Source organism: Apus apus, chromosome 5, assembly GCF_020740795.1.
Source record: "Apus apus isolate bApuApu2 chromosome 5, bApuApu2.pri.cur, whole genome shotgun sequence".
In the NCBI taxonomy this organism is placed as follows: domain Eukaryota; kingdom Metazoa; phylum Chordata; class Aves; order Apodiformes; family Apodidae; genus Apus; species Apus apus.
In genome coordinates, this window is record NC_067286.1 from 54523984 (window position 1) to 54541353 (window position 17370).

The following is a 17370-nucleotide window of genomic DNA, read 5'->3' on the forward strand; positions in this document are numbered from 1 at the left end:
TCCAATTCAAATAATTTCTCAGCACATACTTGTATGATCTGTCTATTCAATTTACAATAAAAAGTAGAATCATAGAATGGTTAAGGTTGGAAGGGACCTTAAAGATGATCAGGATCCAACCTCCCTTCTATGAGCAGGAACACCCCACACTAGACCAGGCTGCACAAAGCCCCATCCAGCCTGGCCTTAAACACCTCCAGGGACGGGGCTCCTGTAACATCCCTGGGCAATCTATTCCAGCACCTTACTACCCTCATGGTGAATTTCTTCCTGATGTCTAACCTAAATCTCCCCTCTTTTGGTTTAAAACCATTACCCCTTGCCCTATCACTGCCCTCTCTGGTGAAAAGCCCCTCCCCAGCTTTTCTGTAGCCCCTTCAGGTACTGGAAGGTGCTATAAGGTCTCCCCGGAGCCTTCTCTTCTCCAGGCTGAACAGCCCCAACTGCCTCAACCTGTCTTCATAGCAGAGGTGCTGGAGCCCTTTGATCATCTTCATGGCCCCTCTCTGGACCTTCTCCAACAGCTCCCTGTCTTTCCTGTGCTGAGGGCTCCAGAGCTGTACACAGTAACTCTTAACTCTTCCCAGGTATTTAGCTCAGGCAGAAATACACATAAGAGCGACTTGATATTGAAAGGTTCATGTCAAATCTAACATGACTGCAACTGAAATCACTAAAGACAAATTTTCAGGTTTGCTATCATGGCTCTGCCACATGTTATTGGTCTGCTTTTTCTAACTTGAGATGTCAGGGCCCTTTTTAAGACTAATTGCTTCCAGATGTATGGGATAGCATCAGCAGAGAGCAAGAGAAGGCATGCTTCCCACTGGCATGGCTGAAATTGTAGTGAAAAAGCAGCCTCTGCCAATTGAAGTCAATCTCTTCAATGGATTTGTTTCTTTTGTCATCTAATTTTTTTTCATATGTTTTTAGTCAACCACCAGAAAAATGAAGACATTTTGCTTGTGCAATTTCTTATCCAATGCAATAGGACTCTGCTGCCTTAGTCAGGGAAGGACAATATCTTTATTAACACTGAAGAACACCTGCTCTAATGAATTGAATGTGGTGAAGCCATCTGTAAAGTGACATATTCACAACATGAAAGATCTAATATTCTAATCATTGCATACAACCTGCTGTTATACCATAACAGGGACTGGTTCATGTGGTTATTACTGGAAATAGAGTATGACTATGCTGGATTTCAAGTTCACATTCTCTACATCATCCGTATGCAACTATTATCCACACAAGACATTACAGCTCTTCAGTGACCTGTGAGAAATACATTTGATTATTTTATCTCCTGTACTTCTTTACAGATTTCTATTGGAAGAGAACACTCTGCCATTATGGTATTATTTTTGTGTACAAGAGGATGCAGCTCAACTTTTAAATGAATACCTAAAATGAGCAGTGCTATAGATCAGCAGAGGAGCTTGGCTATTCTTCTGGTGTTATTTGTCCTCCTAATTCAGTTCTGAAGAGCCAGCACTCAAGCCCCATTTGAAAATATGACAATAAATAACGAAGTCTGCACATATTACAGAGCTCTTCTAATATCTATTCTATACTTCAACAGAACACTGAGAAAAATACTCCACTGGAGTCCTAAACCATAAATCATTAGACAGCAATGCATCATAGCCAAATATAATGTTTCCAAATGTTTCAGAATAATTCTTAAATTCCTGTATTTGTATGTAAGGGAACATTCTTGCAATTAGAAACAAGTGAAACTGCAAATTATAATTAATATTTGTTTAATCGTACTGCCTGCTACATAAATACAGTATTTTTCTGAAGAAAATTTTAAAAGGTTCCCTTTTCAGGGCAAAATATGTACCAAGAAAACAATATCTACCAAAAAAAACCCAAAAACAACACTGATAGAGTCAACAAGTGAGTATGCATTTTTCAGTAACATATCATCAATTTTATTTTTATTTTTTTGGTCAATGAGAACAGTAAAACACATAATAATCCATATAACAGTGAACTCCATCTTCTTATGTCCTTAAAGTTATTAGTTCTAGATACACCAAATCTAGAAACACAGAGTTCAAGAGAATCGGCTAAGTGGAAGTAGAAACAAGAGACAGATTAACTTGGTGGTACCAACCTATTGAAGAGAACATGGAGGTAAGATCAAAGTTTTTTCACTCCTTCGACATCACAGGGTTATTTTAATACAGCTTAAGATATAAAAGGCATTATTTTGCTCACCTGTGATGGCCTGTCTTCAGAAAGATTGAAGCCTGTCACTAAAATCCAGTTCCCTTTCACAGATGCTCACAAGTATTTCTCTCAGGATATCTGGCTGTTATTTTTCCCTGACATTATTTTTCTTTTTTCTTTTTTTAATTTACGTGCAGAACATACACAGCAGAGGCAGAAATTCTGAGAAGCCTCCACATTTCCCATTTACAATGCTCAATATTCAGAGAAGAACTAAAGGAAAAGGACAATTCATTCTTCATTGGCCATTCAAACATCGGTAACATATTCTGCCAACAACCTGTGGGTGTTTTCCATATTTACATTTCTATGTACATTTCTAGCTACTTTTTTGGTGGACTGGACACATGGTTAATTCATGAAAGAGTGCTGTTATCTGCCATTATGTAGTATTTTTTCACTAGAAATGCGAACTCCAATTAAACTGATGAAACAGAAGCAAAAAGGCTCCATAACTCCCCACAAGCCCCTGAATAATATCTTCCAAACGTAGTAACATTTGAATTCTTCACATTTTTTTAAATAACACTGTTGATTGCACAGTTACATCTTACCCTTAGTGGGGCACTACTTACACTACTGATAGTTTTTATTAACACTTGAAAAATAGTTGCTTTCTCATTCAAGAGACTAATTATTGTTCCGTGAGTAACATTAAGTTGTAGCTAATTTTACACTGTTGTTTACTACCGCCATTTATACCATTATAGCAAATACTGCTTAAGGAGACTGTGGAACAAAGACAATGACTTTTCTCTCTCTGCCTGTGAACTCTCCAGACCAAATATCTCCTTTGGTCTAAGTGCAGACCTCAGAGAAAAAAAATGTAATGGAAATATTTTGCAATACACTTTGCATGCTAGGAAAAAGAATACTGCATAAATACTGTTGCCCTTCCTTATTTTGCCTTAAGCTACATACTGGATTTTTGAAATTTCAAACTGAAAAAAGAAATTAAGGATATTTTATGTGCTTGTGGATACCAACGTCTAGTGATACTCTCACCAGAAAAGTCAGATTTTGATGCCAGAGTCCAAGAGTAGACTAAAATGAACTAGTGACCCTAGCGTGTTAAACAACACACCAATGAGAAATCTACCACAGCAGGATTACCTAAGTTTGATAGTCTGGAAAATGTCCAGAAATCATATATATACTGCTTTATAGTCACATAAAAACACGCGCAGTGTAGCTGATGCTGGTGGTTGAAGCTTATATTATCATCACATGGTCTGCAGCATTTGGTTATTTTTTATTATGTTACATAAAACAAAAATCTGAATTTATAAATAATAATATGGCCAACATATCATCCTTTCAACACACAAACCAATTCCTGTTTATGTAGATTGAGACTTGTGTTAACACATGCTGCCACTAGAGGATAGTGTTGTCATATCGGTATGAACCCCATTAAGTACATTAAAGTACTGTAAAGTTCAAGTTGTTCGTTTTCTAAAGCCAGAAAATAATATATATATATTTATATATATATATATTATATATATATAACGGTTATATTTCAATTTAGGATTCTTTTTAACTGACAAACCCTGAAGCCTTTTTAAAAATAAAAATTAGAGAAAAAATCACATGGCATAATTGCTTATTAGTTTATATTTAGTAATAATATTTAATATGCTATTTGTGTTCAAGTAAGTGAAATGAATCTAATTTTGTTCAAGTAAGTGAAATGAATTTACCCCAGGTGGAGTGTGCTATCTGGGAATCTCTTGGAAGGAGACAGCATATATCAGTGGTCTGATATATAGCAGATAAATTAATTTTTAATTTAATTTTTAATTTTATTACAGTGGTGCTGGAAATACATGATCTATCTGAGATGTCTGTGAAATGTGATGCAACTTCAGTCTGTATAACTAGCTGCTGACAGATCTCCAGTCTCTTGTCCTGCATTCTCCCTTGCTCTGTACTGATCCTTTCAGCACATGCTTTAGCAAGTTTTCTGCCATTGTAGCTCTCTAAACTGACTTACAATGATTGGGCAGGTAGTGCTCAGCACAGACAAAGTGCAGGAATACATTGCCCCATCAACATGTGGCACCAAAACTGCTTTGAATTAAACTGCTTTGTAATCAGAGTCTATAAAAAGTGCTTCTCCACTTAAAAATCCATATATTTCTGCTGTAGCTGGTAATAATTAGATGGAAATAATTCAATTTTTTTTGAGTCTAAAAATGAATTACCAAAATATTGACTCCACATGCAGGTGTAGACCCAGAAGGCTTTTGAAGAAGGTTCAACATGTCTGGATGAAAAGTCTGTGTCATTCTGTGATATTCAAAGTGTCTTTGTTTTAATTATTTTAGAATGTTCCCACATGATTGTAGTATTTAAATAATCTCATTTGTTTGATTAAAAGTGAGGTTATTGGTGAGAGTTACAGGGATCAGACTTGAAAATTGACTGAGAGTCTATTGAGGACTAGGAACCAGATCAGGCCAAGATCAAGTATACCCACGTATGGCAATGACAACCCCTGTGACACACTGCTTATACCTTCACTTGGGCAAAGCAGAGATAAATCAGCTGCAGATTTCCATGAAAACACACAGACAGAACCTAGAAAAAAACTTCCACAAGTTTAAGGAGTATGCTGTACCAAATAAAAAGCCACAGTAAATTGCTGTCATTGGGAATAAGAGAGGAAAGGAAGAGAAACTATTCCAGTCATCCCCCACAGCTCTGTCTGATGTAGTACAGCTCTAAGTTTCTTCAAGTTCAGAATTAGAATTCTAATTCCTGGAAAAGAATAAAATCTAAATTTAGTCTGATGATGATGTGAACATTCTTCTTCAATAGAAGGCCAGAACATATTTTACATTATTATTTTTCTGCACCTAAAATCTACAGTGGAACATAATAAACTCATTTAGACCTGTGCTTTACACACTGAACATTATACTGTTCAGAATTAGGGCATTTTTCCTTAATGTCTATTATGTGTTAGCAATACATGTTTATCTCACTAATATGACAAAAATTAGTGTGTGTATTTACTCAGTTATTTTGCATTGCTTTAATTTAAAAAGTCAATAGGTTTAGCAATTGTTAGTACTTCTAGAAGAGCATCAACCAGTGAAAAAAACTACTACTAAAAGTGGCTTAGAAAATGAGACCTATGTGAGAGGTGAAAAATCTGGAAGAGTGCAGGGCTAGATCATTCTCTTGATATATGAAAGGTAGTTGTAAAAAGATGATAATCTAATGCTCTATGTATCCACTAGAAGGAAGACTGGAAGAAGCACAAGAAATATTAATTAAATCTTACACTAAGAAGAATTAGAACATATATTATGATAATTCTGCAGTGGATGGGAAGCCAAGCAACAGACCCACTAAGAAGGCAGTAAAACTTTCTGTACCAAATGTTTTTTGGTGAATATAAATGTGTTTGTCAGGGATTAGTTAGGAAAAAAAAAACTGACAAGATCAATAGGTTATCCCAGATTATCTCTTCATGCGTATTCCACCTTTCCTGCATATTTATAACTTTTTTCTGATCCTAAATTGTTGTGAGACAAAAATCTCTACTCATTTACAATCTTACTAAAATCATAAAACCTGGGATAATGGTACTGCATCAGACTGGTCCACTCATATTACTAGTTATAGCAATACAATATTTTAGGGAAAGAGATCTCATATACAAAAGATATTAGTAAATAAGACAAAATCTGTCATCTTTCTTGGATTTTTTTTTTATTATTATAAACACATACTTACCATACTCTCTGTATGTTCTCATGGAAAAATCTCAGCTATCTGTTCCTCACTAACATCAGACAAGACTGAATCTTGGGAACTCTCCTAAAAAATTCTGAAAGTTTTTTCATAGTACTGAAAACAGTAGAAAAAGTAACTAGTAGTTAAAGAGAAAAGGCAAAACAAAACAAACCAACAAGAAAAATAAAAACACACACACACAAAACCCAAAAAACGCACCAAAACCAGAAAACCAAATTCTTCAGCTTTGCCACTCCACAACTGAAGCATTATATGAGTCTCCCAAATAGAGTAATTTCAATTCAGTTAGGATTAGAACTTTATTAAATTTAATTAGGTCACCTTAATTTAAAATTCAGAGAATCTGAATTATTTTGAATCCAGCAAATTCCAATACTATTTTACAGGGATTCTTCCTTGTGAACTGCTTCTTTATACCTTACGTTTGAAGGATAAAATCAGTGGTTATTTTTGAAAATGTATTTTATTCTCCTTTAAGTAGATTTTTGTAGCAACGTATGTTAATAAACAACCATTACAGTCTACTATTTGGAGATGATAGTTAACAATAACATTCCACGTTAAGATCTCCACAATCTAAAGAAATCCATCAAAATCTATCAAATCTATACTACGAAGTGCTTCATTCAGACAAGGGTTTTTTTTTCCTATGACTGCTGAAACTTGTTTTAAGTTCTAATTTTCTCAGAAATGAATTGCATTTTCTCTGAAACTTTTATATGCATTTTAATAGCTGTTGTAATGTCAGAACATGTGTCCTAGATTGCTCAATTAAGTAATTGTTATTATTGTTACATAATATTATTATATCTAAGAAGATACTCAGTTGAGGGTGTGTGTCCAGGCACACAGTTTTGTTTTTAAATGTACATTATTAAGCAACTGTGAATAGATAACCGATGGCAAATGACCTTTACAGAAATGGCTAACAGCATTCATTAAAAGTAGTCCAAATACATAGTCAAGAGAGATATTAAACTCTGACCTATGAAATATTTTTAACAAGCATTAATTTTTTTTTTGTCTTTTTTTTTTTTCTTTTCTTTTTGGCTTTTGTTTGGGTAAGGAGACCTCAAACTGAATTTCAGGTTCTGGAGCATGACCACTCACACACCAAACAGGAGTATGAGTTGAATTTTTCTTAAAATTTAATCAGAAAGTTGCAGAGGTATTAAGAAAAGCAAGAACCGAAATTATTTTATTCTATATTTCACTGTTCAACCTCTTGGCTTTTGTGGTACCTATGAAACCTGTACTCTGACTGCCAGTGACTATGGAGGACCTGAATTTTTAATGTCAGGGCTGCAACTGGCTTTCCTAATTCAGACATTCTTTGTATAACCTAAAGAATAAAACCAAGAATATTTCACATCCCACCTTACTCCCCACCTCATCTTTAAAACAAAAGCTGTATCTGAGGTTGAGTTTGACTTCAGGATTTACTTAAATCACTAAGTCAGTCAGGGTTGTGAAAAATACCCTTCTGAATGAGATTCCTAGGCTGGTAAAACTGCTAGAATAGATGTAGCAATGCTGATAGCAGCAAAAATGAGACTCAGTTTGGCTCACTTGAAGAATTACAGTAAGTATGACTGCAAAAAAAAAAATCTCTTCCTAAACCAGTTTGAGATCCATCTGTACCTGTTTATCTACACAAACTCTTGAGAGTTTTTTATAGCATAAATACTAGACCAGAAAAGGCCTTGATGCTGATTCTGGTACTGAAGGGCAAAAAAGAATGAACAATCAGGCCAGGAGGGAGGCCAGTCTGTAGCAAATCCTCAGAGATTCTGTAATTCATGCTGTCAGTTACCTCTCAGGTACTGGTTGCCATAGCTATAGCTCCTTGATCCCTGTCTACTGCAGTAATACAATCTTGAAGCCACAAAGGCAGGAAATCTGCAGAGACCTCTATGCCAGATAAACAGCCCAACCTGTGAGTGTTTTGGTCATTGATACTGTCTGATATTAAAAAAAAAAAAATAAAATAAATCATAGATTGAAAAGAATTTTTATTTTTCAAATGTCTTGGATAAGGACTACACCTGCATACCATTTGTTCCCAGGCACATAATTACTTTCCCAGTGTAATTGTAAACAACCTATTCTACAGAAAACAAACAAACAAATAAATAAATAAATAAATGGATCAATACTTCCAGAGAACAAGACTTTTAAAGACATTAAGAATTTAACAGCTAATACTGTCTGGTTTTGGCTGCTGGATTTAATTCTGAAGACTTTTCAGATCATATTGTTCAGCAATTTAAAAATTGAATTACAGGTTTGAATGGCTTAAATTCAAATGCAATAATTTTATTGTGCCTGGTGGAACTGTTAAGTATAAATGTTAAAACACTATCCAAACCTAAGAAAATTCTTTAGATATTGTTTGTCATTTTTCTGGCATTGACATTTCCACTGACTTTGACAGAGCTGCACCAATTTTTACCAGCATTCAGCTCCGTAAGGCCAAAATGCTGCTTAACTCATTTCATAGCATTAAGTGATTTATATTACTAAGTACTAGATCAGTAGTACCGATGTGTTAGTTGTAACAAACTATGATATGTTACTCTTTTTCACTCAGACTTACTATTTTGCAAAAGTATTTTGAAGCAGGGATAAAACATATTAATGTAGTATAGATTCTTATACAAATCAACCTCATATTCATGGAACAATTTCAGTCACATGTTTTAATTAATTTTATCCCCTAAACAGAAAATACCAAGCAACTTGCCATGGCTGCTACAGAGCTGTTAGAGCTCAGAAGCTAAATAACGCTGAGATAGCTCATGCTGGAAGAACTAATAGCAGCATAAAAGCTAGAGAACAATCCTTGCATAAATTATTAATGATGTTTTCTTTTCAAACCAGCAGATGGACACTGAACAGCTAAAGTGACTGGTAATGTGATACACAGCTTTTCATCTCAAAGTAACTGCTTCAGATCTGCCTGCTGATTGTAACTGAAAGTTACTATTTGACAGGTAATCCAACAGTAAATATGTAATACCTGGTTTTAGTCTAACTTTTCCTGTGCAATCTTAACAAAGGTGGCACGCTGTTTTTAAACTCAGAGGTGAACAGGCCAGAAGACCTGATTATCCTTTTCTGTCTAAAGGTTCAGCCTTTCAATACAAGTTTCAAACCCAGGTGCAAGTGGGACCATAGAGTTAGCAAATACTACACTTATTCAGCAGTCAGTTCCCATTAGAGTCCATCAGGTATATTTTTCTATGACTACACTAATTCTTAAACAAAAACAACAACAACAAAAAGAGAGAGAGAATCAAACTAGCCTGAGAAAAAAACTCACGTGGCAGACTATTGCTTTCACAAAGCTTGGCATGAAGGACATGATGTGTCTTTTGTAAACTCAAGGCACAAGAATTTTCAGTAGTGATACAAATATACAGTAGGATGGAAAAATATCTTTATTGTCAAAAAAGCTTTAATAAATTGATATAAATCAAGTGGTTGTAATTCTGTTTTGCAGGAAGCCTAGAGAAGGCTGGCAGCTACTGTTCTGAATAAAACTTAACCATGTTCAATTGTCTGTATGAGCTTTTAATTTATTATAGGTTTTTTTCATGTTTACTGAACAGAATCACACATTTTCATCGAACCCAAGTGAAATTAGTAGGCTTTCAAACCAGACCCAAAGGCTGCCTATATAACCTGGAATCTGACAGCAAAATTGGTCATAATGCAAAAGCACTTTTCCTTTGAAAATAAAAATGCCATCAAGCTATATGTGGAGTAAGCCTAGTAAGAGGCATCTGAGAAATAATTAATCAGTCATTTTCAAACACAAGGTCAGTATCATATGAAAGTGTTTTTAATGAGAATGTTTCAGAAAATGTATCAGGCTTGAAAGGGAATTATACATGTAATAGAGCAGCAGACATTTAGCCATCAGTTATAAGAGCCGTTGAGTCAGAATTGTTACAGATACAACTGTGTTACTTCCTTGATATCCATGGATATTATCTTCAAGTCTAACTTCTTCCAGCTCAGCACAGAACACGAAGATGGATGCTAGAGACAGCTCTCTGGCAGGATTCAATCTTTTAGGGTGAAGATGGCTGAACACAAAACTTAAATCCATATCACTGTATACCTATACAAACCCATTACAATCATAATTCACTATAATGATTGAAACTGACTTTGAATTTAATATTATTTGCTATCACTGTTATTAGAGTCACAGTCAAGTGCCTCCCTCCTTATTCTAGCCACTGTAGACACGATTGCCGTAAAGAGAAGCAAGAGACATAAAAGACATGAAAAAGAAACAGATACAGGTATTAACTTGCCAAAATCACACTGCAAATCAGTGGTGAGATTAAGAATAGAATGCAGATCTTCCAAATCCCAGTCCTTTGCTTAGCTCACACAGTATTCCCCCAGGCTTTTTCTAAGACCTTCTTGTCAGCCATCATTGCTTACTAGTAGCAATTCATGTTAGACCATAGAAAGACTTTGAAACTCAGAGCAACTGAACTCACCACCTCTCAAAAATCCACTTCTTCTGTAACATTTACAGAATAATTTAAAAGTTGGCTAAGAGGCTCTTGAATATGTGCTGCACCACAGATATTCAAGGTTCACTCAAACCTACAACACCCTGTTAGGCTAGTTGGATATATTATATGAGCTTCTGCAGAAAACAGCATGCACAGGAACACAATGGTCAACATCATAAAATATGAACTTTATCTCTTCAGACCAAATGACACATGACCTATGCACAGCTGAGCAGCCCGGAAATGCACAGTGAAAGCCTGAGTGCACTCATCTGAATGACTACTCAGCCTTTGCATCTCATAAGTAATGTACACACAGTAAATTTTGGGTTTAATTGTACAGCTTTTGCTCATTTTTCTCTCATTCTGGCTTCAAGTTGACAACTTATGCATATAGCTAATTTAGCATTTAATTTAATAATGCTTTTTATGAAGCATACCATCACGGAAATGCATAGCAAAACCAGACCTTTCTGTGACATTTCCTTATTAGCATTTCATATACAGAGCCATGATACTTTGGTCTTGAGTTAAAACCTCTGGCTGGTTCCATAATACAAGTAAACTTGGAAAAAAAAAAATCAACTATTAGTTAGTCTGGTTTCTAACATTTCATATAACTATTAAAGTGCCTTACATATTTAGGAGAACAAAAATTCAAATCTAACTTAGTAGAGTAAGTTGCAAAAATCCAATTAACTTGAGGTAAGAAGTAGAATTTCTACAGAAATGTATGTAAAGAATCCTTCTGTTTTATATTTTACATACCTTATCTCATTTATTTATATGCTTTAGTTACTTTATTACCATTATGCTCTTTACATATATGAAAGAAACTTTAAATGTAAAGTGCCGTGGGAATTATGGATAGGCGGTTACCAATCTGCTTCTTTTATATGCTAATAAAAGGGATTTTGCATTTCAATTTATATAGAAAAGCAGTTAACTTTAGTCCAAATGCCTTCTAATTCTTTCTCTGCTACCAAAGAAGCCCATGAAGTAACATGGGCATTTATTCCATAAATTAAAAAACACAAGAATCTTGAATCAATGTTACAGGTATATGGAACACTTCTCTAAACAGCCAAGAAACATATGAACAGAATCTTCTGATAAAGTTGGAAAGAAACATGTAGGATAGCAATAAAAGCAAAAGCAGAGACATACAGCGTGTTGGAGACAGGAGTTGTTTTGTGGGAATTAAATTTTATAAGAAGAGCTGCAATCAGTCAGCTCTGCTGACATAAATAAATGCTGTTTTCATGGACAGGAAAAAACTGTGGACAGCAAAAAAGAATATGAAGTTAAAAAAACCCTGAACCTCTTTGCAAAGGCAATGCATCAAGTATAAAGATTATGTGTCATGCTTTCATGAAAGGTATGCAGGGAAAAAAATCTGTGTCACAGACCTTTTTCTTGACTTCTTAGTAATTGCCTCTGAGTTTTACTCAACTGCCTAGCTTTCGAAAGAAAACCTAACATGCCTAAGAAATTATTATATAAATGTAAATACAACTCATACCTATGCAGAATTTTTAAAATACATACTGAACACAAGATGCAGACAAAGTCAACTTTAGGGCAAAGTCTGTATAGGCATACCAGACAGTCAGCACACAGCAAGATATAAATACAGATGGAAGAGAAATCTGTAGTTAAGTTTGCCTAACACTTCCTATTATAAGGTTCTAGTTTGAAATGCTTATCAACTTTGCCAGCGTTTATTGCTCAGTCTAAATTCTTTTGGAGCATTTGACTTTTTAAAAATTTTCTGTTAAAATTGAGCTGATACGTTCTAAAATGTGACTAAGCAAAAACACTCTGGTTTGCCAAAGCTGACAAATTCTTGTAACTCTGAAGATGAAAAACTGAATCTAGAATTATGGACTTGGGAGTTTTGCCATCCAGTAGAATCTACAGCTGAATTACAGACCAAGGCTCCCAACATAACACATAAGGAGTTTTTGAGTGCACCCATACCAGCAGTTTGAATCACCTGTTTTGCCTGGAAAGTCCTCTTCATTAGCATTCATTCTGTGCACATGTTTATTTCTGGAATACCCTTTGAAGAAAAATAACAAGGCTTTGTCTCAGACAACACCTAGAAGCCACTCAGTAGTAGCTAGATAGCTCTAGGAAACGGCTTGAGTATGAAGCCTCCCTCCACTTAGTCTAATACTTTAACATGATCCTTGCAAGCCTTTTGCCTGGCATGACCCCATAGGATGCCTCTTTGGTAACATGCTATAGAAGCAGGTAAGTGGTATGCTCTAAGTATTTATCTTTTTATATGGGACAAACAAAATGGGGTATTAATTACTAAAGAACCTTTAAAAATTGTTCAAATGTCTCATATGCAAAGAGGGACTTCCAGGTCCTGAGAGGAAGTCAGTATGGCAGAGGATTCCAGACTATCACAGCTCTTGAAGAAAGGGGAATCTTGACTGCAGGAATCACCCTGACTACCAAGAGAGATGTGGTAGGACAGCTTGATGCTTAGGGATTTCAGTGTAGCCCCAGGCAACAATCCTTGAAAACAACCTTCATTGATCTTAGGGTGCACAGTAAGAACTGGCATGATCACAGGATGCAAGCACAGCACAGGAGTGGTATTTGTGCTGTGTAGCACAAATCTGTAGGCTGTGGAGAGGCCTGAAGGAGTCGAGAAGATCCCTTCAACCACTGCTCAGTTTAGATGCAGTCAACCTGGCCTAGGGAGGGCAAGCCAAAAGCAATGCTGGTGGAATGTACCCTTTACTTCCTGACTGGGAAGCATGGATTGCTCCTGAGGCAGATCAGAAATCCAGCAAATACATCATCTGGGAAGGCAGACACACCTGGGCATACTCGGAAGCAGACCTTTGCACATCTACAAACTTATGGTTCTTTCAGGGTTAAGTCCTGAGTATGTCTTCTGAATGTGTCTTGCAACCCTTCCCACACTGAGATAAAAATATATAGCTATATTAGGTATGACAAATCCTAAAAGAGGCAGAAAAAAAGTATGAAGTGTTGAAAGAAAATCTTGTATGGCATCAACAGGAGGTACAATTAATTGGATCTCTTCATTCATTCTATAAATACCCACTTAAATATGATAAAAATGAAAGTGTAGGCGTTTTAGTTGCAGTCACCTTTATATTACTAGTCCCCCTCATCTGATAAAAAATTAATCTTCCCTTTGATATCATGTGGGAAGAGAGAATGATAGTACATGAATAGGAACATTGCACTTAATGAAGCAAAAACTTGGAACTGACAAAGACTTCTAAAAATTGCACCAAAACACACCATAATAATACTCAATTTGGATATGAAAAAGAGATGAACTACCAAAAATAAACCTGCTCCTTATACCTTCTGAATGCTAGACACATCCAATAGATGTTAAATAGATTATTATATCATATCTTAAATTATCTCTCAACTCATTACAAATACAAAAAATAAAACCACAAGAACTCATGGAAACATGAAAACAGATACCCTAATTTCATGTATGTTACAGCAGAGTTGCACCTCTTTGAGTGTATTTTCCTGGACAGATTCAACTACATGACATGCAGGAAAGTCTTCCTTTCATGATCTTTTTAGTTGCTGCACTGAGGCAGAGAAACATCAAATGATTTGTGCAAAGTGTTTCAATTCTACTATTTTTGTAATTCCCATCTCCATGGAATTTGGGTACCAGAACACAAGTGCAGGCACTTTTCATAGGAATTGGCATTCTGGATAAGACAAATGGTTCGTCCTGCTTAACAGCCTATTTTGTCTGTCTTTGACCATCATCTGAACTCCCACATGTAGGTCATTTTAATACTTAATAACCACTGTGCAAACTGTGGTCACAGACATAATGTTTTAACTATCATCAGATATTAGATATAATTTGCCCAGAATATTATTGAATCTCAGTAATGATGCCAGTAGGCATAGGCTGAGATAAAGACAGTTTAATAAGAGAATCACAGAATCACAGAATATGCTCAGTTGGAAGGAACCCATCGGGATTATCGAGTCCAACTCCTGTCCCTGTGTCATACCATGTGCCTGAGAACATCATCCAAACACTTCTTGAACTCAGGCAGGCTCGGTGCTGTGACCACTTCCCTGGGGAGCCTGTTCTAGTGCTCGACCGCCCTCTGGGTGAAAAACCTTTTCCTGATACCCAGTCTAAACCTCCCCTGATTCAGCTTTCTGCCATTTCCCTGAGTCCTGTCATTGGTCACAGGAGTGAAGAGGTCAGTACCTGCCCCATCTCTTCCCCTCGTGATGAAGCCATGGACTGCAATGAGGTCACCCCTCTGCCTCCTCTTCTCCAACCTGAACAATACAAGTGACCTCAGCTGCTCCTCATAAGTCATCCCATCCAGATCCTTCACCATCCTCGCGGCTCTCCTTTGGATGCTCTCCAATAGTTTGATGATGTCCTTTTTATATTGTGGCACCCAAAACTGCACGTGAGGCTGCACTAGTGCAGAGTGGGACAATCACCTCCCTTGACTGGCTGGCAATGCTGTGCTTGATGCACCCCAGGACACAGTTGACACTCCTGGCTGCCAGGGCACACTGATGGCTCATATTCAGTTTGCCATCAACCAGAACCCCTGGGTCAGCTCTCCACCACACTGCCTTCCAGCCACTCATTCCCTACAAAAGAAAACAAAAACAAAACAAACAAACAAAACAAAACCCCTAACCCCACAACAACAACAACAAACCACCACAAAGGAGGGAAAGGAGGGAAAAAAAATAGAGAAATACAAGTGATACAAAAAAACCTCAAACAATTGCTCACCACCAGCCAACTGGTGCACAGTCAGTTCCCAAGCACCGGCAGCCCCAGCCAACCTCCCCACCCCTCCATCCAGCTTCACTGCTTCAGGCAACATCACATGGTCTGGTGGAGTGAGAAGCAGAAAAGGCCCTGAAGTTGTGTAAGCACTGCTCAGCAATACCTAAAACAACCTTGTGTTATTAATGCTGGTTTCATCACAAATTGAAAACGTAAGTAGCCCCATACAAGCTACTGTGAAGAAATGTAACTCCACACCAGACAAAATCAGTACAGTGCCTCAGTGACATTCTGCATGAGTTCTCCATGCTCAGTATTGAAGTTTTGCTTGTTCATTTAAAATTAGGTTGGCCCAAACAGAAATCCAGAATCAATGTGTTAACGAATAAGGACAATAGCAACTGACAATATTTACTATCAGGCCAGTTACCTTATATGCGACAACACCTCAATCAGCCTAGGAGCTTCATTTAAGCTCTGGCCTGGGCATCCAAACCTGGCCTCTTTTGTCAGAGTTACATCTGTATCCATCCCTGTCACCTTCCAGTCTGACTCACTGAGCTTTCTAGGTGGACCTCAAGCTTACATTGTAGGTAGCCTGGTTTCTGGCTCCAATCTCCCTCCTGAGCCTTAGACTTATGTTATATGTAGTCATCTCTCTGGGCTTGTCTCCTGTAAGATCAGACTTGCATTATAGCTAGTCTTGTCTCCACCCCTGGTCTTTAGCCCTGTCTCCTGTTGTTCCTGAGTGGACTTCTTGAATGGACCCTGACTTGTTACCTTGCCTTGTCTCAGACTGGTGACTATCACCAGTCTGACCCCACTGGGATGGCACCCTGGTCCAAGAGGCCCTGCCTTTGCTGTAGCCATGCTCTGCTCCCAGCACTTTCTCTCTCATGCCACAGGCCCACTTCTGCTGCTCCCTGATAGAAGAGTCACAAACCAGCTGACTTCTGGTTTTGCCAAGAAGCCTCTGGAAGCTTAGTGAAAAAGGGGCTTAACATGAGCTTTCACTACTTACTGGAAGGAAAGAGACATAATCTGGCAGTTTCACTACTCCTGACTGGAAATTTATCTTAACTAGTAGTTTGGCCTGTGCAAGCATGGAAAAATTGTTTAAAATTTCAATCCATCTGTTCCAGCCTCTTTACAGCCAGTGGTGCTTCAGTTTTCAGTTCTCTCTCTACATGTGACACAGAGTGCCAGAAAACAGAAGAGATCTGCTTCAGTCAATAAATGTTTTGAGAAAGAGCCTGCCTATCTTTGACAATTAAGCATAATGATGACAGTGGCTTCTCAATCTTTGTCCACAAGTGCATCTAAGCCAAATAAACAGCTTGCTCACAAAAGGTCTTGTTGTCTCCTGTCATCTCTTCTCAGTTAGTTTTCTGCCATTTTAGCAGGCTGAACTGGCCTATCACCCAATTAAACTAGAGAAACTGCACGGAAAGCAGCAAAACCATTAAACTGGGCATGGAAGGTGTTATCCCTATCACAGTGACAGTGATTCCTCTGTTCAATAAACTCAGGCCACAGCATGACTGCTCAGCCACTGTAAAACTGAGATTAAAACAAACAAACAAACAAAACCAAAACAAAACAAAAAAAAGAAAGAAGAAAAAAGACTATCCAATACAGTTGAAAAGTACTACATGTGTAAATATTCCCTTTCCGTTGGCATGCTGGACACTTGGCCCAGTTTCAAGCTATTAAATATTTTCCAGGTGTTTTACACAAGAACTGAAATTACTTGATTATTTACCTTTTGCAAGTTTAGACAATTTAATTAATACAGTAAAAAAAAAGGGCAAATGGGTAGCTATGCCACATGCATTAGTTTTTTGCTATATTAATCAGAGAGATAGCCTAATCAGTCTGGATCTGTTCTGAATTCTGAAAAGATCTAGTTTGCATGAATCATGTTCAGAAGTTAATGCAAATATTAATACAGTAATTTTGACACTCACGTGACATCACCTTATTTACATAGTTAATCCTATTAGGCTCACAGCGATGTACCACTGTAGTAAA